General features: G+C 37.9%; 1 protein-coding gene across 1 annotated transcript in view; it reads right to left on the bottom strand.

The window, feature by feature from the left end:
- The window catches only part of CTNNA2 (catenin alpha 2), a 1097491-nt gene extending 1076096 nt beyond the window's left edge, over window positions 1-21395 (bottom strand). Inside the window, exon 1 of the mRNA XM_042981836.1 lies at window positions 21288-21395. The gene's annotated coding sequence lies outside the window, so the exon portion shown is untranslated. The remainder of the gene's footprint in view (window positions 1-21287) is intronic.
- Between the last annotated feature and the right edge of the window lie 1791 nt (window positions 21396-23186).

Genomic DNA, 23186 nt, shown 5'->3' with positions numbered 1-23186 from the left:
ACATTACAAACATAAGCTACTATTAAGATCTTAAGATCTTAATGAGTTTTGGGGTCACTTTTGTCACTCATAATCTCTATCATTATTACCAAATTGTATATTATTTAGTATAGTCTTGCTAATAAAATGCAAAGTTTATGTATGATCTACTACAATTATGTAAGACTATGGAATACAGTAACTCCTAAGAACTCACTCAGTTTTTCCTAATTCTCAAGGAATGACTGCTTTAACATGCTTTTAGATATTGTAAAATTGACATTTCCAAATACCCCCACATTTACATAACCTTCTGTTCACTTCATGTCTTAAAAGGATTACTGAATAAGTTTACTGAATTACCCTTGTATTCACTGAAGATATACTAAAATATATGACATATATTGAAAGGGATACTTAGATGAAGAAAGCTTATCCTGGCTTTCAAGATGAGAGTGGGAGATGGAACCAGGACAACAAATACACCAATAACCCTAAGACATGGTGGTATAACATAGCGGGGTACAAAGGAAAAGATATAGAAGTCAGGAGGAGAGTGAGGTGGAATCATTTTAAGAACTCAGATACAGGTTCATCAAGAAGAAAGGATGCATACCAGATGGATTTAAAAGACACGTAGAATGTCTCCTAAGTAGACAGGAGAAAATGAGACCCAGGTGTCTGTGAAGGAGAATAAAGGGTATATTGGGGGAGCAATGTTTCATACTTGCCAAGGCAGAGAGTTCAAATAGAGGAGCATGAGATTATCTTTTTGGAATATGAGCTTGAGTGTTGAGCCTGAGAGCCCTGAGTGGCAGGCTAAGGCATTTAGATTTAATTTGGTAGCCACAGAAGCACACCAAATGTTTTTCAGCAAAGAAAATTAACTATGAAAAACTAATCTGGTGCAGGTGTGTGTCAAGATTAGGGATGTAACACTGGAGAAATGACACTCAGGAAGAGAGGCAGGGGAAGGAGATTAAATTATGTGACAGGAGGACAGTATAGCATTAAGCAGCAGCCTGAAGGTTTGGGGATGGTTTAAAAAATCTGTCATCAGAAACCAGCAAGAGAAAGAAGTTTAGAAAACTTTTATGTCAAGAATAGTCAATGACGGTTTTTAAAAAAATCAATTACTTTACCAGAGGAATGTAGTCAGGAAAGAAATTTTTAAAGTATTGAAGTATTTAAGTGTTTAAAGTATTAAAGTATGAAGTCTAGAATCATCTTTAAATTTTAATTCCATCACAGTATTACTACTGCAAAGCAACACAATCCTAACATACGTTTGGGGCAAAGGCTAGAAGGAAGTAAAACAAGAGAACATTCTCTCCCACTCTTCTAAATTAACTGGAGTCAGAAAGCTCCAAAAAGCTTATCCAAGCATCACATGAAGTCATTCCCTTAATCCCTAAGGCAGAATTACTCTCCAGGGATTTCGGTCCACCTCTATTTTATTTCCTGAGATGAAGTAGGTTGAGGCAGCAAGAGTTGTGTATACATTAACCCTGTTCCTTTCAAAAGGAGTGTAAGAGCAGCTGGTTAGTTCAGCATCTTCAATCACACTATGGCATGGCGGTAGAATTCTTTAGACTGGCTAAGTCATTTATGAAATTCAGCGTATGTGACAGTTTTCAAGAAAGTCCTTTAGATCTTTTCAATGCAGTTCTTCATTTGGAGTAGCATTTAAAATGTTTACTAAGATGATTTTATTGATGCAAGTATCATTTTTAGAAGCCCAATAACACCCCTGTGTGCATACGTGTGTGTCAATACCTAGACACTTTGCCTGTCTTGAACCTTAGGCAAATGTTCTTGGACACCCTGTTGTGTATTATTGCAGGCACAAAACAAGTGTGAAAGGAGACTGTTTCCGTTGCTATGGAAATATCATTTAATTTCCTAATTAGTAGGTATATAAATGCAAAACCATAACATTTGATTATTTCCCAAGTTTGGCAACCAAGTCTATTGTTCATATCTGAGGACAAACCCCTCATGTTTTCAACACTTTTCTTCAAAGTAAGAATTAAGAATTTAACCTGTCTTGCATTTTAATGCTTATAAATTGATTTGCTGTGGGCAAGAGAAATGAAAAAATGTAGCAAGGAGCATATAAGTCATTTATTCTTCTCCTTAAGCAAGATATGTGACAATATCTATTGACTAACAAAAACGAGTCATGGCATTAATTCTGCAAAAAGATTTCTTCAAATCATCACCTTCCCTAACGGTTATGATTTACAAAAGGTGATTTATAAATATAAAATTGGAATTTATTTTTTTAGTTTTTTTAATATTTATTTATTTTTGAGACAGAGAGAGACAGAGCATGTGCAGGGGAGGGGCAGAGGGAGACACAGAATCCAAAGCAGGCTCCAGGCTCTGAGCTGTCAGCACAGAGCCCGACGCAGGGCCCGAACTCGTCAACCGCGAGATCATGACCTGAGCAGAAGTCAGACGTTCAACCTACTGAGCCACCCAGGCGCCCCACAAAACTGGAATTTAGAAATCCATCTGTTAATACAAAGCAAGGTACAACTGACATCATCTTCTTTGTTTCCCCAAGTTTTGTCTAATTTGGGCTTTGCAAAAAAGTAAAAATAATAGATACTACGCAGCCAAAGCAAAAATGTTTTAAAGCAGCAAACGTAAAACTCACTGCTCCCTACCTACTTGCAGACACTGATTTCACCAATGAACCCCCTAGCCAGGATGTTATCTTGTGCTCAAGTTCCTCCATCAGGAACAATTCAAACTAAACTAAGCCTTCCTCTATACTGAAAAAATATTTCTGTTAGTTGTATGGGCACTATTAGTAAAATACTTTTTTTTCCTGGTCTGGAGATGTGAGGCACACTGCTAACCACAGATAAGGCTTTTCTCTGCTTTTACTGAAAGCGTGTTTTGTACAAATCACTAAACTCACAAGAGTTACAGTTCAGCATAGCAAGCTTCATTTTTAAAATGTTACCTACACCAATACCTGAGTAGTGCAGTAAGATGAAGGATGTAGCAAGGAGGGAAATTCCGCTGGCTTAAATACCAGAAATCAGGGTGAAGAGACAACAAATCTGACCTGCCACCACAGACCACAGACAGCCTTCTAAGCAAATCATGTATTGATCATGGGGTCATAGTTTGGCCACTGACGTGGCCACTTCCCAATGTCTCTTCTCATCACCAGCAGAGCTCCAGGGGCTCCTGAGAGCAGATTGCATGACTAGCACAACGGCCACAGAAGAGCCTCCTGGCTTCAGCCTTCACTATCTACTCATGCCATCTCTTGCCTCCTTCCTCCCTTTGGCTGTCAGAACACAAAGACCTCATAGATGGAAACAATGAGCAATGCAAGATTTGATCTTACAATCTACCTTTCTTTGTCTCTGTATGTTCTGGGTAAAAATCTGGACCAAGGGTTTGAAGTGACAGAAACTTTCTCTCTCTGCCATGCTTTATTTTTTCCCCCCACTTTGCTTATTTCCTTGACATCAGTGGTAAATACCTCATATGATTCCCCATTTTCTTTCTCATCCAATGTTTTCATTCTTGGTCTCTTAAGCATTGGTATTCTTGAGGATGCAGACCCCATACTTCTTATACCCCTTTATACAACCTCTGGGATACTTCATCTACTTCCATAGTATTCATTGTTACATCTTTGCCCCAAAATGTCTAATTTGAATAAAAAATAAAGAAACCTCAGAAGTCCAGACCTTATTTGTCAATGTCTAATGAAGATTTACATCTGGAATCCTTGTAAGCTCTTTAAATTTAACACCACCCAAACCAACATAAGTTTATTCCCAAACTATGTTTCACACCAGGAGGGCAAGGGATAAAAATCAGTTACCTTTGTCTTTGCCTCAGTCACTCACAACCAGTTGGTACCTAAGCCTTCTAGTTCCTAAATAATCAGCATTGTCTTCTCCATCCTTCCAGCTTCCTCATGCATCATCCTTTCCCTCCTCTATGCACTCTGGCAACAGTACCATTTGTGGGTCCCTAAGTTTACAGTGACATTCCTACCTTCATGCTCTCTCCTTAGTGTGGAATGATATTTCCTAACTTGTCTTTATGAGAAACTTCTATATGATATTCAAGTTCCTATTCAAACGTGAATCTTCTTGACCTTTTTCTACTTTTTGACCTCTTATACTCCTTCATTATTGCTATCTAGAACTCTGTCTATACCTCTGCTCCCTGTTGTATTTTTATAGTTTATCATCTGCCTTTCCTACCATATCATTAGAGGTCTTAAGCATAGAAACCATGTTACATTCATCTTGGTATCCAAAATAGGGTATCTTACCTAAGAAAGGCAATTAAAAAAATGTCTTTTCAGCTATATTATAGCTAGATGTAAGCAGAGTAAATATCATCTTCAAGATAAAATGTTCATTTTCATGACTACATGAACACAGTAGAATTCTGCTCTACAAACGTATATTAGCTTTCAGTTTATCACTTCTGAAAAATATATGATTTAAAATTAGGACAAGGGGTAATATCTACTTTCCAAATGGAAAAACAAATAAAACCACAAGTAATTATTTTATTTCCTTGCCTCACATTATTCACCCTTTTAAAGTGTACAAATCAGTGATTATTTAGCAAATACACAACCAGTATGTGCAACCATCACCACTAATTCCAGAACTTTCATCACTCCAAAATGAGAACTCAAATCCATTAGCATTCACTCACCACTCCTCCTTTTCCTCAAACCCTGGTAACCACTACTCTATTTTCTATCTATGTAGATTTGCCAGATATTTCATATAAATGGAATTACACAATATGTGATATTTTGTGCTAGTTTCTTTCAAGGTTACCATAATGTTTTCAAGGTTGTCCATGTTTTCACATATATTTGTACCTATTCCTGTTTATGACTGAATAGTACTCCAATGTGTGGATATACCACATTTGTTTATCCATTTGTCAATATATGGCCATCAATTTGTTCCACTTTTTGCCCATCATGAATAATGTTGCTATGGATACAGGTATACAGGGTTTTCTGCGTGGTAGATCTTTTCATTTCTCTTTGGTGTAAACCTAAGAGTCAAATTATTGGGTCATAAAGTAACTGTATTTCACTTTTTGAGGAAGTACCAAACTATTTTTCCAAAGTGGCTGCACCATTTTACAGTCCCACCAGCAACCTAGATTCTAATTGCTTCACATCCTCACCAACATTGGACAGCATCTCTTTTCGACTAGAGCCAGATGATAAGTATCAGTACCTCATTGTGGTTTAGAACTGCACTTACCTAATGATTAATTAATTATCCTGAGCATCTTTCCATGTGTTTATTTGCCATTTCTATGTATTCTATGGAGACTATCCATTCAAATCCTTTACCTATTTTTTATTTAGATATATGTATTTTTATCATAAAGTCATAATAGTTATTCATGTGTCCTGGTTACCAGAGTCTTATTAGATATATGACTGTAAAGATATTTCCCCATTGTGTGGGCTGTCTTTCCACTTTCTTGTGTCTTCTGATATAGAAAATTGTGAATTGTGATGAAATCCAATTTTTTTTTCTATTGTTGCTTTTACCTTTGGACTCATATCTAAGAAACCATTGCTTGATCTAAGGCCACAAAGATTTACACCATTTTTTTTTCTAAGAGTTTTATATTTAGTTCTTCATTTTGGTCTATGGTACATTCTCTTTTTTGAGTTATTTTTTATATGGGATGAGATGGGGTCAAACCCATTCTTTTATATGTAAACATTCAGTTTTCATTTGTTGAAAATACTATTTTTTACTGAATTGAACTGTCTTGTCACCCTTGTCGAAAAGTAAGTTGGCCATAAATGCATGGGTTTATTTATAGACACCCAATTCCATCCCATTGATCTATATGTCTTCTCTTAGGCCAGTACCATGCCATATTGATACTATAGTTTTGAAGCATATGTAGAAATTGAGAAGTGTGAATCCCCCACCTCTGTTCTTCTATAACACTCTTTTGGGCTATTCTTGCTTTCCATTTGAATTTTAGGATCACTTGTCATTTTGGCAAAAAAGGGCAGCTGGGATTTTGATGGTGAATGCACCAAATCTGTAGATATTTGGGGAATACTATCATTTTCACAAAAGTAAGTTATACCATCTGTGAACATGAATGCATTTCCATTTATGTAGGTCTTCCTCAATTTCTTTCAGTAATGTTTTAGAATTTTTAGTATACAAGTCTTTGATATTTTTATATTCTAAAATATTTGCACTTTTTAAATTTTTTTAATTAATTTATTTATTTTGAGAGAGAAAGAGACAGCACAAGTGGGGGGAGGGGCAGGAAAACAGAGGGAGAGAGAGAATCCCAAGCAGGCTCCGCACTGCCCAATGCGGGGCTCAAACTCATGAAACTATGAGATCATGACCTGAGCCGAAACAGGAGTCGAACTAACCAATTGAGCCACCCAGGTGCCCTGATATTTCACTTTCCTGAATGAAAGGCAAAATAGTAACAGCATAGGTTGTTTTATAATTGTAGTAAGAATAGAAATGAAATCTGTTCAAAGTTAACATTCTACCTCATAAAACTTTTCTTTTTAGTAATTTTTAAAGGTTATATATTTTCAAAGAGAGACAGAAAGCACACATGAGAGCACAAAAGGAGAAGGGGCAGAGAGAGAGAGAGAGAGAGAGAGAGAGAGAGAGAGAGAGAGGGAGAGGGAGAGGGAGAGAGAGGGAGACAGAGAGAGAGGGAGAGAGAATCCCAAGCAGGCCTGCACTGTCAGCACAGAGCCCAATGCAGGGCTCAATCCCATGAACTGTGAGATCATGACCTGAGTTGAAATCAAGAGTCAGAAGCTTAACTGCATGAGCCACCCAGGCGCCCCACCTCAGAAAACTTTTTATGGCACATATTAATAATTTTGATACGAAATATTTTAAATACTTAAGAAAGCATTTTTATACATTAACTTGTTTTATTGAAAAACAATTCTACAGGTGTAAATTAAGGTGAACAACAATAAAACGTAATGTATCTGGATTTAAGAAGTCAGTTATTCATAACAGCAATAGCAAACAAAATTCTTTCCAAAGGCAGCCAGGCCTCAAGAACATTTCATCATATATCTCAAATTATTCAGACCACCTAAAACAGAAAACAGTTATATGCTGGCCACTGAAATCTTTATCTGAACTTATGATATCAGTATTATTGTGACTCATATTTACTGCAATTCTTTAGGAAAAGACAGAACTATTATAAAGCTAACTACATTTCTAAAAATTAGATTTAATGATTCAACGTTAATAAAAATATCTTACAATTCTGAATCCGGACTTGCCAGTTGTTACTCATTTCACATCCATATTCAATTAATATTATACAAAGAAAAACCCCTATTTTCAATAGTGAATTTACATCATCTACTTATAACATCTTAGTGCAGATCAGAGGATTTTAAGGTGACAGGCTCATTTATGATAAATCAATACCAATATGTATGCATAAAGCCTAGACCAGATGAGTAATTATAATTCAAGGCAATTTGCCCATTTTCTCAATATGCAGAATCAATGAAAGGTTTTCTTTCAAAATAACCATTTTTCATACTAAAAGAACACCATGAAAAGAAAGCCAAGGTTAAGCTTCTCCTAAAGTTTGAAAAAGATCTAGTGCCAAACATTAACTTCTGTTAAAGAATTGAAGATCTCCAAAGCTTCTCAGTGGTGCTGAACCGAGTACTGTGTTAGTATTCATATATTTCTCCAAGACAAGGCTGAATGTGAGACAGAGATGGTATGCGGCAGAACGTCAGCGGGAAAATGATGATAACATAGTATTGAAAGTAGCAGCCAAAGCACAAAGGCATTTGGATAAAATTTTAAAAGTTTACTACCAGGAGCATTATCATAAGCATGTTGTCACCATCATCGTAACACCAGTCAACTCAGCCCAAGACCTAAAAAAGACCTAGTTCACGCCCTTGAAGAGCCACATACAAACAGTACCCCCATGAAGTATTCATAAAGGCCTAGAAAAGTGCCAAGTAAATATTTGGAAGTGAGTATACGAAATCCATGTATACACCCTGCTTAGTCCAGAGATAAAGGTTCACAATTACAGTGATACATAATTACAACAATGTATTTAGGTTACTATGGAAGAGACAAATATTGAGAATAATATTTAAAGCAAAAAGGTGTGTTCAGTTCACACTATAGTGTATTTCATATATGAAGAATGACTCATTCATACTGAATCTAAGTGAATAGGAAAAGATATCTAAAATTAGAAGAAAACTAAAAGAAAAATAGAAGTATTATATCCTATTTACGTCTGTGTGTGTGTGTGTGTGTGTGTGTGTAAGTTGCCATATACTGTTGTCTTTACGTACAAAGAGGTTATACAAATTGGTAAGAAAAACACAAGAAGAACAATGTTCCTCAACTAGTAAAGTTATTTCAACAAGGTGACTGGATATAAGATCGAACACAAAAATGTAAAGGTATAGTTTCTATATCGGTAATAACCTTTTAGAAAATGTAAAAGAAACACAATCCTTTTCCCAACAGCAAAAGAAACTACAAACAAGATGATAATAAATGTAACATGAAATGAGAAAGACTTTCCTCTATGAAGAAAACAATTTATTATATTGAGGGACATGAAAAAGGCCTCAATAAATGAGCCATGCCAATGGAAAGACTATGAATGAGAAAGTTGTTACTTTCCTCTCAAATACTCTTAAATCAAATACAATGCCAGTTAAAATCTCAAGGGTATTATTTATGAAATTAGATAATCTGGTTATCCTAGTCTTTTAAAGAAAACGCCCAACAACAAATAAGAGAATTTGGAAAAAAAAAATCATCACTTACTAGACATCACAACATCCCATAAGCTATAGTAGTTATAAGAGTGTGACAACAACAAAATTCTTTATACCCAGAGAATATAAATAAGTCCTATAAATTAAAATAAGATAAATAATCCACTAGAAACACATGGGTAAAGATATGAACACAGTTACCACAGCAGAAGCAAAACGTTAGGCCATTAGGCCGAAAAACAAATGAAAAGATAGTCAACCTCTCTATAAATCAGAGAAACAAATTCATATAACAAGGTGCCATTCTTACCTATGCACTGGTAAACTTTTCCAAGTTAAAGCTATCATGTATTGGCAAAAGTTTAAGGAAATATGCACCTTCCCATCTGCTGGTTGAATGTAAAGAAGGTAGTGCTACCATTTTGAAGACCAATTAGGTATCAACTATTAAAATCTAAAATGCACATACCTCATTCCTCAAAATTACAACCTCCAGCGTACTTTCAAAAGGAATACACTAGAACGTGTGGACAAGAAACTTGTATAAGGATGCTTGTTTGAAATAGCAAAATAATAGGAATAAACTGTCATGAAAACACAAGGATTAAATAAACCATGATTAAACCAAACTACAGAAAAGGCAGCAGTTTAAATGTGTGTGTGCGTGTGTGTGTGTACTCATGTTATCCGCTAAGCTATATGTGAAGTGAAAATAAGGCATAAAATACTATGTTACCATCTCAGTAAATATAAGAAAATACACCTTACTACACAGACATTGATCACCTATATATGTTAAGGGACTCTCCTGGGGCCCTAAGGTCAATTTCCTGCCCATGACACAACCCATATTTGAAGGCAGATCTGTATAAACATTTTATCTCCATAGATAACCAAAAACTAGAAACTTAAATTCCAATCAATGTAATGTTTCAGAGGATTTAACATGGAGGAAGAGTTATTACCCAAGGAAATGCTTAAGTATGTTTAGTTTAAAAACCCAAACACAAAATTATACATACCTATGATCTCAGGTATGCTTTAAAAAGACCTCTGCATGATAAACTCAGATATACTCATAGTAGGGGTGGGGGTTGGGGTGAGGGAGAAACCTTGAAATTTACCAAATGTTCATTGGATAGTTGTTGGACTGCAATCATTTTTATTTTCGAGTGTCTTTTTTCTGTTTATTTTCTAGATGTTCAGCAATGGGCATGCACTACTGCAAGTGTAAAAGATAAAATGTGTTGTTTCTGAAATGATGTATCTTCTGTTATTACATCCTTGAGATACCTTGATACAGATAATGCCAAAATGTTTCTCTACTCCCAGCCTGGCTCTCCCCTTCACGCCAGGCCAGTCCCACTTCTCAGCTGCTTACTGAGCAGTTATCAGCCTCCCAGCTTCTGTTCTCCTGGATATGACTCCACCTCTGCCCCTGCTGTGCTCATTGATCCCACCTTCCTGCTGGCTCAGCCCTGTCCCAGTTCCCGGACCGAGGCAGGACTGAAATAAAAAGTACTAATACAAGGTCATCCCCTCCTCCATCTCTCTCCCATCCATTACTAGACCCACTTGTTTCTGATTCTGAGTCCACCTGGACTTCTGGCCCATGCCGCTGTGGAGTCGGTATCACATTGCACGACATCGCTATCGTATTCTTTCTGGTATTAAACGGTTCAGGTACTTTTCACCCCCGCTAGATTGTCAACTCATAAGGTCAACTGTTCTATCATACTTTTATGTAGATCCAGGGCTGTGTCCTCCAAAACATTGGTTTTAATAACTTGTAAGAAAGTATTTGATGAATGACTGCTACATTTGTTTAACCAGAAATCTGTAGCATTTGTTTAAAGACAGAAAGAGTTCAGAGACCTAATTCAACAGCTAGTATTTATTAAGAAACTAATGGGGGCCCAAGATTGAAATAGGGGAATATTAGAACAAAATGAAGGTATGGCTTCTATTCTTGACACAGAATCTAAAGTGGGTTGACAACACCTATAAAAAAAAGGAGAGAATAATTACTGTTTTAGCTTCTGCCTTAACAAGCAAAACATGAAAATCCTCTTGCCTGAGGTCCTGATTTCACAGATGGGCAAACTGCAATCGAGTTTGCCTGCCTGGATTCCAGACTACTGCCAGCAGTGACTTTCACCTCCTGTCCCAACTCTATGGGCCCCTGTGTGCCTGGCTCTGCTTGTCACTATGCATGTGCTTGCCTACTTTGAATTATCCCCCTGGATCTAGATTCTTTCTTCCTCTAATTCATGCTGTGCATTAGGATTTAAATTTCTTCCCTCTTTTTTTTTTTTTTTTTTTTTTGCTAGGGTACCCTTTGTCACCTGTTTCTGCACATGTTCCCACAATAACAGACTATGGCAACAATCCTAGCTTTTCTCTTCAACCTCCTTCCCATAAGATGAATATCACGGCAGGCATCTAAATAAAATTCAAACAACACTGCTGCTTGCTTACCCAACATTCGTTTCCCCTTCCTTTTTCTTAACAGAACTGCCATTCAGTACATCTCTCCCCTTCATTTCCTACACACAGCCTAGCACTTCAGAGAAAGCCTATCTCATCTGAGCTGGGAGACCTGATTAGCCTAAACTAGGAACATGCTATTCCCTTTGTCTTTGCTGCTGGGTGCATTGGGGATGCCCATGTGATCCAGTACTGGACAGTGAGATAAGAGATAAGGGAGGACTTTTGGCAAAGGTTTCCTCATTTTTCTGGAAGGCACACTGCTGCTGCATGATGGTGGGCTTAGAACTGCAGTAGCCATCATGCCGCTGGCTGACGATGAGGTCTAGACACAGAGGGGCAGAGTCCAGGGAAGAGAGGGAAAGCCAAGCCGAGGCCTGACACCTAGACTTTCCCATCCTTCAGGTTTCTTGTTATTTTGGCAAATCTTTTTGAATGTATTCTCTTTCCTCTGCTGCCAGCTTGCTTGGAGTAGATAGCACAAAACCCAAAACCATATACCAGCAGTTCTGTTTTCTTTTTCAAAGAATAACTTTAAAATCGGAATTTGAATTGATGGATATTTGGGTTGTTTTTAGTTTGAAGCTATTATGAATAAAGCTGCTGTTGATGTTCATGTAAGAGTCTTTCTGCCATGTTTTCATTTCACCTGGGAGTGGAATGCCTGGATTGGGTGGTAAGAGCATTTTTAACATTAGGAGAAATGGCCAAACTGTTTCCCAAAGTGTTGGATTCCCATGAGCAATGTATGAGTGCCTCAGACACTTCACATCTTCTCCAAAACTTGACATTATCAGTCTTTTTAAATTTAGCCATTCTAGTGTTTGTACGGTGGTCTTGTGTTGTGCTTTTAAAAATTTCATTATTTAGGAGCACTTGGGTGGCTCAATCAGTTGAGCATCCTACTTCAGCTCAGGTCATGATCTCACTGTTCGTGAGGTCAAGCACCGCTTAGGGTTCTGTGCTGAAAGCTCAGAGCCTGGAGGCTGCTTCGGATTCTGTGTCTCCCTCTCTCTCTGCCCCTCCCCCACTCATGCTCTGTCTCTGTTTCAAAAATAAAATAAACATCAAAAATAAATAAATAAATAAATAAATAAATAAATAAAATTTCATTATTTGGGGCAAATAATGGAGTTGAACACCTTTCACATCTTCATTGGCCATTTGTATATTTTCTTTTGTGAAATATATCTTCAAATATTTTGTCCATTTTTTTCATTGGATTGTTTGTTCTCTTATTGAGATGCTAGGGTCCTATGTACACTTAGGACAATTAGTCCTTTGTCCAATATATAGAGATACAAATAGAAATACACAGATATAGCAAATCTTGTGTTTTTGAAAAGTTTTTTTTTATTTTGATAACATCTAATTTATGTTTTTTTTTATAGTTAGTGCTTTTTGAGTCTTAAGACATTACTGCCTAACCACAAATCACAAAGATTTTCTCAAATGTTTTCTTCTACGAGTTTATATATTCAAAGTCATAGAGAAATCTCAAAAACATTATGCTCAATAAAAGATGGAGACAATAATGACTACACATTCTCTGATTCAATCTACATCCATTCCTAGAACAGGAAAAACTAATCAACAGAGAAATAACAGATCAAGCAGAATGGAACTTTTTAGTGTAAAGGAAACAGTCTATATCTTGATTGCAGTGGTGGTTACAAAGGTATATTTGTCAATGCACAACCACACTTAAAATGAGTACACTTTGGAGAATAGACTCCAGAAATACACTCATATTTACATGGTCAATTAATCTTCCACAAAGGAAGAATATACAATGGGGGAAAAGATAATCTCCTCAATAAATGGATACTCACATGCAAAAGAATGAAACTGGACCATTTTTGTATACCAGATACAAATGTAAACTCAATATGGATCAAATACTTAACTATAAGACCAGAAACCATACCACTCCTGAAAAAAAACATAGGCAGTAAGCTCTTAGACATTAGTCTGAGCGATATTTTTTGGATCTGTCTCCTTAGATGAGTACAACAAAAACAAAAATAAGCAAGGGCACCCGGGTGGCTCAGTAGGTTGAGCGTCCAACTCTTGATCTTGACTCAGATCTCAGGGTTCATGAGATCAAGCCCCATATCGGGCTCTCTACTGGCAGTGCAGAGCCTGCTTGGGATTCTCTGTCTCCTCGCCGTCTGCCCCTCCCCTGCTTGCACTCTCACTCTCAAAATAAATAACTATTTAAAAACCAACAAAAATAAACAAATGGGATTACATCAAAATAAGAAGCTTTTGCTAATTACAGAATACCATCAAAAAAAAAAAAAAGAAAGAAAGAAAAAGCAGCCTTCTCAGAGAAGATATCTGCAAATGATATAATTGATAGGGGGTTAATATCCAAAAATTTAAGAAACTCACACAATTCAATATCAAACAAACAATCCAATTTAAAAATGGGCAGAGGACCTGAACAGACATTTTTTTCTCCAAACAAGACATACAAATGGCCAATAAACACGTGAAAAGATGCTCAACATCATTAATCATCAGGAAAATGCAAATCAAAACCACAATGAGGTATCACTTCACACCTGTCAGAATGACTACTGTCCAAAAGACAAGCAATAACAAGTGTTGATGAGAATGCAGAGAAAAGGCAACTCTCATTCTCTATTGTTAGGAATGGAAAATGGCACAGCCACTATGGAAACAGTACAGAGGTTCCTCAAAAAATTAAAAGTAGAACTAGCAAGTGATCCAGCAATTCCCCTTCTGGGTATTTATACAAAGAAACTGAAAGTACTAATTTGAAAAGATATATGCACCCCTATGTTCACTGGAGCATTATTTATAATAGTCAAGACATGGAAGCAGTTTAAGTGTCCATCAAGAGACAAACGGATAAAGAAGATATGGCACTCACACAGGTGTATGTACACACGTGTGCGTGTGCACACACACACATGCACACACACACACGTGACAACATGGGTGGACCTAGAGGGTGTTATGTCAGGTGAAATAAATTAGATAGAGAAAGACAAATACCATATGGTTTCACTTATATGTGAAATCCAAAAAACTAAACAAATAAACAAACAAAACAAAATAGAAACACAGATTCATAAACATGGTGTTTGCCAGAGGTGAAGGGATGGGAAAAATAAGGAAAGGGGATTAAAAGGTACAAACTTCTAATTATAAAACAAAACACAAGGACACAATGTACAGCATGGGGAATATATTTAACAAATTTGCTTGGTGACAGACAGTAGCTAGATTTGACATGGTTATCACTTTGTAATATATATAAATGAATCATTATGTTGTACACCTGAAACCAATGTTGTATGCTAACTACACTTCAATAAAAGAAAAAAAATGGATATAATATATTATACAGAAAACATACCTCAACAAATTTTATTTTAGAAATTTTAAAAGGAATTTGGTAAAATTCTGATGACCATACAGTCCTATGGAATAGGATTTAGGCAGTAAGCAGGACTTCACTGTGCCTGAAGCAAAACTACTAACCTTAGAGCATATATAATTTTTAGATAAATATCACCTTATTCTAAATTTGTTAATGTCATAGAATCTTTCAGAGACATTGGCATTACTCAAACAAGTCCACCATACAATGGGCTAGTCCCTGAATGGAGGTAGCAACTGACACATGCCTTCAGGCCAGGAAGGGTTTTTAAAAAGGAGAGAGAGGAAAGGACGGAAAGGTAAGAAAGAGAAATGTGTTGTAGTTCTCCCTTAGCCCAGAGACTCTGTGAAGCTAAATTTGCAATTTTCTTGGGAAAGAGAAAGCATATGCCACTGAAGATGAAGGTTTTTCTCATGTAGCAGCAGTTTATGTTTCAAAAGAAAAAAACAAATGGGACACAGTAAGAAATACATCATTATGCCTTGAAATTTTAAGGGAAACTCACAGGTAGTTATTATAGAATTTTATAGCTAGAAAACACTCTATATATCATATAGAGTCAAAACCACTGAAAATAAAGATTAAATAAATAAGCCTTGGAGAGTGTGAGGCTTGTTTAGTCATATAACTAGTTAGTTGGTTGAAAACCTGGAGGAAGAACTGAGGTGTCCTGGTGCCTGATTCAGTGCTTTTATAAAATTACAATCTCTAGCCCAATGCTCTGCACACAGCAGATATTTAGAAAAACAAAAAACAAACAAAAAAACTTACTGAATAAATTCATGCTAGGTCATAGGATAAAAAATACAAAGAGAGTGTAAGTGAATAGAGAGATAAATTTAGATGCAAACATTTTCCCCAACAAGTTCTGTATATATTTCTTTATGCCAATTCTGCATATTATAGGGGGAAAAACATAATTTGTGGAATTACGCTAGCAGGTATCAATGCCTGAAGAAAGAAAATGAAGACCAGTGGTAAACTCTCAAGAACTGTAAGATGTCCTTTCCTAGAAATAACTGAGGACAATTAGCTCTTCCTGAGATAGTTGAGGGGCATTTCTACCTTTTTACTGAAAGATGGATTAATGATGTTTAACAACAGTTTTCAGGCCTTATTGAATTTACAATAAATTTGAGTGAGTGTATTTGCACCAAATCTTTGTCTAATCACAATTAAAATCAAATGAGAATGTCAGCTCCTTTGGTCAAGCATGGAGTCACTACAGTTTCTGGTTAGGTTGTGGGAGACCTGACATATCTCCATCAGGAGTTCATGGCTTTGGCTGTGAAACATCAAAATGCTATAAAAAAAAAAAGATCTTGGATTTACTGCAGATACGTAATAAACAACATAACCCCAGTTTACACAACATTAATATATTAGAAGTGTCCTGTTAATTTTTCTATTATGGTTCTATAGTCCATGGGATCTTTTAAAATTATTTATTTTACCTCAATCCTGGTGGCATGTCCGTTATTTTAAGGTAGGAATGTTGGAGCAAGTTAGGATATTACTTGATTTGGATCTTGATCCCAATCAGGCAGTTCCCACAGGTGCTATATTACTTAGTTCCCACCCCCCCAAAAAAAAGCATAAAATACCAAGATAGTGAGAAATAGCAAAATAATGGAAAGCCAACATCTGATTTTACGTACATGTTTTTTCAGCTAGTTTTTCAGCTAGCTAATGATCTAGTTTTAAAGAATGTTAACTGAAATATATTTGTGTGTGTATACTTTAAAACAAGTAAAACATGGATTTAATCAGCATGACAGGAAAAATACAGAAAACCCTTAGTTGAACAGGAAATATTAATTTTTCAGCTCCATAGATGAAATAAAATTAATTCATTTTATCTTATCCTGACTCTACCTCTCCATTTGGTCACCACCTTAACATATAGGGAAGAAAATTGCTTATTTTATTCCTGTTAATGCACACTGTCTTCACATCTGAAAAACAATAGTCTATGAGTTGTACATGCAGATACAGCTTGTAAATAAAATGGAACAAAAGCCCTATAAAATTAAGCTTTATAAAATCAGACTATCACTGGTGTTTTTTAATAATATGTTACAGGTAATAATCTCGAAAAGTTGTTGAATGCATATTTTGTGGTTGAGTTAGAATTCATCTCCAAGGTAAAAATTCACTTATGAGGAATATAAAAATGTCTAAAAGTAAAGTGTGTTAAAAATCACTAGTGCTTTAATACGGAACTGCCTAGAAGTAATATATTTGAAAATGTTTTATTCAGATATGCTGAATCTTTAAAACAACAGAATATTGAGGAAAAATCTCAAAATAGAAAAATGCTACAGTCTATGGTCTGTTAAACTGCTAACTTTAACATTCATGTTTCTTATAAAATAATTTTCATGTGACCATTTTCAGTAATATTAAAACTATAAAAAATAAATATAAGGAGAGTATTTTACTATTTTAGAGAAAGCAAATTGTGTCAATGGATTAAAATGGATGAAACATGAAAACCATAAAGATGAACACTAACATTCTCTTAACTTGCAGGTAAAATTTTCTGAAAACCCTTTTTTCCAATAAGATAATATAATTCGTATCACTGATGCTGTTGGATAATTGTTTCGTGGATAAATGTTTCAAAATAGTTAATAAACACCTGTCAAAAATAAAAGTGTACCAACAGACGTAGCCAGTAAGAAGCTGGCATCCCATCCTATGCAGACATTTAACTTGCCTAGTGCACACACACATTCCCAACAGACCCCCTGTTGTCTTCAGAGCTTAGTCTCCCCATAAAATACTTGGAATAGCATAATCCATACAGGATCATTAATAATCTTGAACACCAAAAAAAGGGAGGAAGGGGGACTGCTGTTATTAGGAAAAGTCAACAATAAAATAAAAATAAAGTTCCTGGAAATATAATTACCCTAAAATTACCTGCTTCATGTGTGTCAACATAAAATAATCCTGGTTATTATTTTCCAAGCTACAGTCCTGGAATATTCCTGGGTTAAGTCAAAACAAGAGAGAGTTGTGATAATCACAATATTGAACCTTTGTTGTTTAGAAAGGTCAAGTTTACTCTCTGCCTTGAAAGAAAAGAGATGAAAAAAAAAAACAAAACAGTCTGGGTCCTCACCTTGACACTGACCTAGGATTCAGTGTCTTGGGATGGGGCTTTGGGTGAGCACTAATACAAAACCCCTGGGTAGCTAAACATTCTGTCATAAAATAGATCCTACACTACAACAAGTTGCCGTATCCTAAGTGTTAGCGTAATTACCCTGGCTATATAAGTGTAACACCTTTTAATACCCTCACCAGTATGCCAAATATTCCACTAAGGAGTCTTCCCAAACACACCTTGCTTCTTCTTCGCTTTCTGCTTTTGTTCCAGCTCTGGTACCCACACTGCATGAAATCCTTCTCAGGAATACCCGTCCAAGCTCCAGAACTACCGGTGAATACAATCTTTCCCTGGCTACATAAACATCTGTCCTGTTTGCAATTCCTCACTTACTTTCTCTTCACTCTTTTCTAGTACATAATCATATATTGTCTTATTTTAAAACCATTTATTCTAATTACAATAATGCTTACCCAATATATACATTATTTGTACTAAGTACTGTGCTTAACATATTTAACCCTTAAAGCAATCCCATGAATCAGAGTCTACCAAGGTAGACAACACTCTCTACTACTTAAATAAAGCATGCACTCAAATCTAAAGCTCTCTCCAAAGACCTTATTCTTTGACATTGTGAAATATGACCTCATGCAAATGCCTGCTCTCCTCTACTAGACTGTAAGCTAAGGTCAAAGACAGTGGTGTCTTTTACTTCTTTCCAATACCTCACATCACTTAGCATATGGTTGGGCAGGTTTTAAGAGCTCTGAGTGAGGGAGGCACACAGAATATACCCATAATATTTCCTACAGTGTCCATTAAATGTTCTGTTGGGTCTTTATCTGTACCATACATTCTTAAAGGTCCAGTCAACTAAAGGCAGAAGCTTCCAGAAATGAAATTCTTCATAGGAAGTCTCTATCTGTAAACTGGATTTTGGTCAGAGTAGCAGGTTGCTTTTTGAAGACACTAGTTTCTCTTCTATTTTATATTTTATTAATTTTACTCATCTGTCTCAAAATCTTGCTGTAAACAGATGTCATTTTATCTTCTATTCTTTAATAAGCTACCATATTTTGTTTTCACTAGGTGGACAAATGTTTACAAAGGAGACAAATAAATGGTACCTTTCTTTCCACAGTAAGAACAGTATTAAAAACTGAGACATAACACCCACGTCATTCTATGTAGCAAAACTGCAATAAGGAAAGAGCAGGACTGACTGAGGGGCCGTCTCCACTGCACACTCATGAGTAGGAAGCCCCACAAAGAAAGAGCAGTAGAGATGCTGGAAAGGGAAAAAGTCATTTGAGAGTAAATTAGGATAAAACTAACTTATTTTATCCATATACAATTACTACCAAAGTCTTTCACTAGCTTCACAGCATTCCAGGAAAAGGAACAACAATGATACAGAAACACCCCTATCTACAATTGTGTTCACTTTTAAGTTATGTCACCACTCAAACACAGATAGGGTTGACTGCAATTCTGCATCAGGATGTTGGTAACACTGATAATTCAACCAAGCTTCTGCCACATGTCTTAAGAATCAGCCAAGTCATTAATGGAATTGCATTCCTACCAAAGGGAGTTGAGGCAGAGGGTAGGTCCATCATTCCTAATAACACCTACTTTCCCAAAACTGATTCAGATGATTAACTGTATCAGTTCTTCATCAAATCAGCACTCAATCACTTTGCAAGGTAATTCTCTTCATCTCAACTCCTACTTTTACATGCCCATAAAATGCAAAAATGCATATTGCACTACTGACATATAATAATTTAAATAAAAAGAAAAAAATCAATCATTTGCTCCCTGCATCGCATCTTACTGGCAGCTTCACTGAATCCATGTGAATTCAATCCCTCCCTACACACTCATTAAACTTAAAATATTGCTATTCCATGGCTATTAAGGTTTTGGGGTTTTGTTGGTTTTTTAAAGGAGAATAGATATTACAAAATACAAGCTTCTAAATACTCCATTTCTGATTTATACTTACACTGTTTTTGGAGCTTTCTGAAATGATGAATACACTAAACATTCTGAGGCATGGTTGTCCCACCACGTATAAATAAACTTTTCAGCCACAATACTTGCAAAAAGGAAGTCTGAAAAATTACTATTAATATATATAATGGAAGGAGTTAGAGTGCAAGCTAAATAAACCAAAGTGAAATATACCATTTAGTGAAACTAAGTGGTACAAAACCAATTGAAATTTTAAATTGTTAATAACGGTCCCGGAGCGAATTCAACTTTTCCATTGTTGTAAACCACAAACAGAACTACACAGTATGTTTCTTTTCAAAGATCTTTACAGTTCCTGTAAGATGGGTGAGAAAGGCTAAGAGTATCTGTTCAAGGCTCTAATGCACCTAATGCTTTTAAAATGGTATATTTATAAGCCTGCTCATACTCATTACTCCAAAACTATTCATTGTCCTCCTTTAGAAGTTAAGCCATAATGAACAAAAGTGTATTCTTCCATTCTTCTGCTCCCTGTTTTCCCAGATCTATCTACCTTAGTGTTCTGTATGTTGACCAAAACATTCCATAAATAATGCTATGGTGCACACACATTAAAGTTTAGAGAGTTTCTGCTTTTGAAGGAGATGGTGACAGAACTAAGGATACACAGGTTCAATTCCAAGACAAATATTAGGCGGGTGGTTTGAAAATATCCATCAAAAGAGGCCTAGGGGAAAAGGATACAAGCGTCCACTGCCACCACCCTTCCTCTCCCCTCCCCTCTTCCTCTCTTGTTCTCTTCCTCTCTTCTCTTCTTTCCTTGTGGCTTCTCACAGAGACCATCAAAGCGGGGAAAGCTGCTAATTTAAAATTAGTGAGACACATACTGGGAATATGTAACTCCCAGGAGGAAAAAAGAAACTGCTAAAAAGGGGTGTGGGGGGTTGTTGGCAACATGTTTAAGTGACAATCTTCCCCACCCCCACCCTAATACTGCACAAATCCACAGATTCTTTCCAGACTCTCTTCTCTTTCCAGGTCCCAGTACTCTAAACAACTTGACCCTTAATCCGAATAATTTAGGGACCTGCAGGGCATCCGCTGTGCAAGAGTGTATCTCTCGGTATATGTGCCCAATTTTCTGGAAGCCCCTGAATCCGGACAGTTGTAGCAAGCAAGGGATCTCCCACCGGGTAAGGGGTGAAGAAAGGGGGGAAGAGATGGAGTCAACAGGAAAGGATGCAGAGCAGAGCTTGAGGGCGAGTGGCTGAAAGGAAGACAGGGAAGAAAGAAAGGGTGGGAAGGAAGTGGGGCTGGGAGAGAGGAAGAAAGGGATGAAAGAAAGGCTGGAAGAGAGAAAGGAGGGGAGAGGAGAGAGGGATGTTGGGAAGGATGAGGGCGGGAGGGTTGGGGAGCGGGGAGGGAGGGGAGGATGGAGAGGATGGGAGGGAGGTAGGGAGGGAGGGAGGCAAGCAAGGATGGAGGATGCTCTGCCCAGGACTCACCTCTGTGGGTCGGTGGGAGTTTCTCGCCTCCTCCTCTTTTTCGCCCGTTCCCAACAGCTGGAGGGGTAATCACAGAAGGGACTGGAGAGGCGGCGGCGGGGACGAGGGCAGCAGCTGCTGCAGCCGCCTCTGGCCGAGGTGCGGTGCCTCCTGCTCCGCCCGCCAGCCCGGGTCTCCGCCTTACTCAGGGCTGGAAGCGAAGCCGCTCCCCCCTCCCCCCGCCCGCCCCGCGTCCTGCCCAAGCGCGAGCGGCAGCGGCCCGGATCGCCGCTAGGGGAGACGGGCAGTGCGCAGGCGCAGCCGCTTGCTCGCTGGCGCGCCCCCGTGGTCCCCGAGGGGCTGGAGGAGGCCAGGGGTAAGGGGAGACGCGGGCGCGCACGGCCTAGGGAGCGTCGAGCGGGAGGGGCAGGGGCGGAGCTGGGGAGGCGAGGCTAGCTCCACGCCGCAGGTGGGGGGAGGGGACGACAGCGAAGGGGCACCGCCGAAGGGCGCAGGTGCCGTGTCCATGACAACCGCGTTACCCTTCGGGAGGGGACGGGGAGCTGAGTGGCCGGAAGCTGCGAGGACCGGGTACTGAGACACCGTACTGGAGAGGTCCTGAGGAGGGCGGTGGGAGAAGGGGACTGGGGTTGCTGAGTAGGAAGAAAGGGTGAGCCCAGAGAGGGCACGGACGCTTGGCAGGAGGAGGGCTGGGCCTAAGTGCAGCGAAGGTAGAGACTGACAGGGGCTGTAGGTTTGTTGGGACCTGGAGTACCCAGGGGAGGAGGATTGGACTTTAAAATAGGACCTGGAAGAGGATGGAAGTGTTAAAACAACTTGCTCATTTCATGAGCCTTTGTTGAGTGCTGTGTATGTGGAAGGCATTCTAATTCTTTTGATTCAAAGATAATTACTAAGCCTCTAATTTGCACCGGCCACTCTACTTAAGCATTTCAAGACATCAAAAAATGTTTAGTATCAGGTGTTTGTCCTCGCGGAGGTTATACTTTAGTTTGGGAACTTAACAGAGAATGTAGGGGGTATATGCTCTGCCCATCACCATCAACTGGGGCTGGAATGTAACTGTTACAGAAATGCTAGAATTGAAGAAGGTACAAGCTACATCAGATGCATAACATAAGTTACAGTTATCTTTGTTCCGCTACGATGCCAAGTGACTTTTTTTTTTTTTAATCAAGAGAGAAAAATAAAGACAAACCCTATGTCAGTTTGGGAAGACACAAGTGATGCTGCATTCACAACCCACTACATGTCTGGTCTGCTCGCCCACCAACATCAATGTGTTTATTCATGCCAACCTTTGTACAACCTTATATCACTTGGTACACGAATTTTTTAAACTCCTTTCTTGGCTATGCCAGCTATGTTATATATCCCCTTCTTATTCCTAAGATGGCATCTGTAGTTGTTTGAAAATATCAAATCCAAGTGCCTTATTCTGTCCAGGCAATGGCTTGAAAGCCCTATATCTATTCATTTATCTTTTTTTCCCCAATAACTCCTTGCCTTATATTTTCCTTGTCACCACCACTGTACCACTTTAAAAATTCCTGAGAGAAAGTGCACAGGCGTCAACAGAGTACACTTAAGAAAAACCTCCTTAGCCAACAACGAGGTTTCAGGACCACGGACAGTGACACCGCATGTTCCTCTCCCCAAGCTTTTTCCTTAGGCTCAGCCTATAGAAACAGTAGAGACACTACAGGACATACAGGGTGGGCTTCAAGAAGTAAACGCTGAACACCAAATGATCTGTGCCAAAAGATATGAACAGATTGGAAGAAGGAAGAAGCATACCATGAACTGGAGTAGGTAGGAAGAAAGTAAGCCCTTCAGCTAGATTTGAAGAAAGAATTAGGTAACGTGGGGAGACATCACAGGACCCTAAGGTGGTAAGAG

Source organism: Panthera tigris, chromosome A3 (assembly GCF_018350195.1).
Source record: "Panthera tigris isolate Pti1 chromosome A3, P.tigris_Pti1_mat1.1, whole genome shotgun sequence".
In the NCBI taxonomy this organism is placed as follows: Eukaryota; Metazoa; Chordata; class Mammalia; order Carnivora; family Felidae; genus Panthera; species Panthera tigris.
This window is presented reverse-complemented; position numbering and strand designations above follow the sequence as displayed.